Source organism: Chrysochloris asiatica, unplaced genomic scaffold (genome assembly GCF_000296735.1).
Source record: "Chrysochloris asiatica unplaced genomic scaffold, ChrAsi1.0 scaffold00192, whole genome shotgun sequence".
Lineage (NCBI taxonomy): Eukaryota > Metazoa > Chordata > Mammalia > Afrosoricida > Chrysochloridae > Chrysochloris > Chrysochloris asiatica.
In genome coordinates, this window is record NW_006408710.1 from 4,099,034 (window position 1) to 4,103,142 (window position 4,109).

General features: G+C 41.8%; 1 pseudogene; it reads right to left on the bottom strand.

Moving 5' to 3' along the window:
- Positions 1–535: 535 nt before the first annotated feature.
- On the bottom strand, positions 536–925 carry LOC102841276 (annotated as a pseudogene).
- Positions 926–4,109: the final 3,184 nt, after the last annotated feature.

The following is a 4,109-nucleotide window of genomic DNA, read 5'->3' on the forward strand; positions in this document are numbered from 1 at the left end:
GCTATGGGTCAGAACCAACTCCACTCACATCCTGATTAAATTCAATAGCTTTCCATTACTCTTCAGTGCTGCATGGGCTTTTTACCCTGCTTTCCTAGATTCTTCTGAAATGCTCACCCCCTCTCCCAGATGTATTCTATTCAGCCAGATATCCCCAATGTCCTGAGTTTACACATGTGGACTCAGCCTGCCAAACCCCTTTCCCACATTGCCTGACCTTCTGTTAGGTGTTAGGCTGGCTAACACACCTCACTTAAAGTACCTTGTACATCTATGTACAAGAACTATTCTAGGCACTCAGGGGCATAATTGACTCCACTTCACACCACCACCATATAACATTACATACCTTTTACTTGATGATTACTTATAAAACTCTAAATTATTCATCATGTACACTGAACATCTCTAAACAAAAACCGAGGCATGAATGAGTACAATGTTTTTATTCACCAATAAATTACAAGTCCATTCCTAGGTGTTTCTCAGTATGCTTCACTGTTTTATTAGCAAGCAAAGCCCTATAAGGCTCCACCTAGTCCTCAGACTCAGAGCCATCTTCATCTTGACTAATCTGGAAATAACGAAGCTCATAAGTCTCCTTGTCAGATGCAACCACACGAAGCCAATCACGAAGGTTGTTCTTCTTAAGGTATTTCTTGGTAAGGTATTTCAAATACCTTTTAGAGAACTGTTTCTCAGAAACAACTGTAATTTTATTCTTGAAACGTTCAATGTGAACAACATTTCCAAGATTTCCAGTTTTTCCATTGACTTTAACCTTCTCTCGTAGAAATTGTTCAAAATTCCCGGAATCAAAAATTCCATCTTCTACTGGATGAGTAAGGTCCAAATTAAACTTCCAGGTTGACCTTTTAGCCTTCTTGTCCTTCTGCGGAGCCATCTTGAGAGCCGGCGATGTGACCAAAGAATTTAAAAACATTATTGAAGGCCAAATTCAACACAATCGGGATTGCAGTTCAAACCAATCTTGCAACGGAGTGCTTATCCTACAGGGTCGCTATGCGTCAGAACCAACTCCACAGCACATAACCACCAACCAGGGAACTTAAAAATCCCACGATCAAATGATTTGTAGCAAAACCTTTTGTTGCTTTATTAGTGTATTTGCCAATTTGCAACCAATTTGTCCCACTTTGAGAATGACTTCCCCTATATCAAGTTGCAAATCACAGAAAACGAAAAGACAGGAAACCTGTAAAAAAGAAATCCCCTTTGGGCAGTGGGCATTAGCAAAGATGGTCCTATCGAAGAACAACAAAAATGGAAATCAATAAAGTTGGCTGAAAGACGTCAGTTGGAACCAGAACCAATTGCCTGAATGCCTTATCAGGTATGATTCGGCCTCTGAAATCAAGGTAAAGTGAGTGAAGCCAGTGAGTTAGAAAACCCAACCTATAGCACAGGACCCTCACTCTACGTGTTATTCATTTGGAAAAGATCTGTTGCATTTGCAATTAATTTGACATAAAAAAAAAATGGTGGCTATAGATGGCATTTGTCTTACAAGTATAGGTATGTATTATAACTCCCCAAAGACACATCCCAGATACATTAGGAAAAGACATAATTTGTTGAGCTGGAGCTCACAGTCACTCAAACCAAATAATAATGCTGGAGGTGGATCTAACGGACAGTTTATTTACTTAGTTAGGAAATTAAAGGACCGCACACAGGTTTGCCCTGTTGATGTGTTGTGCTTTTGGAAGTGAGCACGCCTTCTTTCTGATCACATGGAGCCCTATTGGTGCTGTGGTTTAAGCACCTGGCTGCTGAAGGAAAAGATGTGTACTTGCATCCCACCAGCTTCTCTTTGGGAGGGAGACTTGACAGTTGGCTTCTGTAAAGAACCTTATGGAGTACTTCCGTTCTGCCGGATAGGGATCATGATGAATCAAAACCAACTCAGTAACAAGCAATGGATATCCTGATCAAAAATAGCGAAAATTCATTTGTCCAAATCTCTGCATTCCAGAGCATTTCACAAAAGTTGCTAAATCATTGCTACTTTTCTCTGCACAGGCAGAAAAGAGCAGCTCAGAAGGGTGAAAACACAAAGAACAAAGAGAAATTGGAGGAAACATATTTCTAGGAACCACCTAAGCACTGAACAGTAAACCATAGGGTTGGTGGGTTCAACCCACCGATCACTCCTTGGAAACCCTATACAGGGTCACTATGAGTCAAAACCAACTCCACAGCACTTAACAGCAATAACTACTAAGAAATCCTCAGTCCGATGGCTTTAGTCACCATAAGGCAATGTGCATGGCTTAATTCCATCCTCTTTAAGCCATTTACCTGATATTGTTGTTGTTAAGTGCCATCAAGTTGTTTCCAACTCATAGCATCTCTGTATAGGGCTTATGAGGAGTCGATGGTGAGTTTGAACCGCTGAACTTGTGGTTCAGAGCTTATCCTACAGTGCCACACCAGGACTCCAAATCCTAGATCAAACCCAAGATCCCAGTAACACATTGAGTTCAATTTAAGAGCAATGAGAGAGCCCACTCTAAGCTCTGTGCTCTTGATTTAAACTTAGCCCCAATACCATTCATTTCTTAAAAGACTGAAAATCTGACGTGGATATAGCCCGCAGAAGCATCCTATATGTCAGGATGATGGTCAATTAGGCACTGTGCTTTTTCCTTGTTGCAGTTAACTAAAATGTTGCTAAAATAGTGCTGAAAATGTTCTACCCTATATTCAAATTAGCAGAGGAATTGTAAAACTGGAATTCCAAACAGATTGGCCATGAATAGATGGATATCTATACATCAATGAGAGAAGTGTAGAGTCGGATTTTGATTAGAAATTTCCCAGTGATTAGTCATGGCTACCACATGACCCGAGGGCCACACTATCTCATCCCCATCCCCATGACCGCATGTTGAAATGAAACAAAGGCAAGAATAAGTACCTGAGCCAGGTATTTTCTGAGTGCCTACTGTTCCAAGCACATTCCTGACTGCTGGACAAAAGCTTTGAGCCTCACGTAGGCACTCAGTGGTTTTCTGAGATTGACATTTAGAAGGGAGAACCTCAATAAGAAAACAATCACCCAAATTGTGGTAAGTACTGTAAATGGATCTCATGAGAGCAGAGAGTACAGGGACCTAATTTAAATAAGGTAGGGAAGGCAGAGGTATCAGTACATCTCTGAATATGTTCTTGCAAAACTCTTATTTTTCTTCATAGACTCTCAAAGGAAGAGCATGAAAGAGACTCTGAAGAAGTGGGGGAGTACAGATTGACTGGTCCACTGGAATTTAAATGTGTGTCTTATTTTGATAAGACTTTTTTTTTCTCAACATTACGGGATTATTTGGGGAATTGGCAACAAGAGAGAACAAATGGAGCCTACCTGAACTGGTCATCAAATTGTGACATCACCTTGAAGCCATGGAGTAACTGCTAGTGAATTTCTGCCACCAGGTGGGAAGAATCCCATACTGCTTATGTCATGGTGATGACATGTTAGGTGGCAGAGGCAGAAACTGACCAAGAAGCCAAGTGCTGGTGGTAAATGCTTTCAGTCTTTATTACAACTCTCCAGAGCCCACATCCTGTTTTCTTCTAAATGCTGGATTCACCTGCATAGCCAGTCTTGGGATGTTCCTTCCAGTTCCGGGAATCCAGTTTTCATGTAAACTATTTTGGTAAACCCTTGCTGCATCATAGGTCTACTACGAAGAACCACGTATAAAAAGGACCTAGACAGGGAGCTGGCTTGCTGGCTGTCTGGATGGCTGGATGGACATACAGATGGATGGATGAATGGATGAGTGGAAGGATAGAAGGTGGATGGATAGAGGGTGGATGGGTGAACGGATGGCTGGATGGCTGGATGGTGGATGGGTGAATGGATGGGTGGACGAATGGATAGACAAGTGGATTGATGGGTAGGTAGATGAATAGTGGATGAATGGTAGATGAATGGTGCATGGATAGGTGGATGGTTGGGTGGATGGATAGATCAATGGATGGATGGACAGATAGATGGATACTGGACGAATGGTAGATGAATGGTGTGTGGATGGATGAATGGATGGATGGATGGGTGGGTGGGTGGGTGGGTGGATGGATGG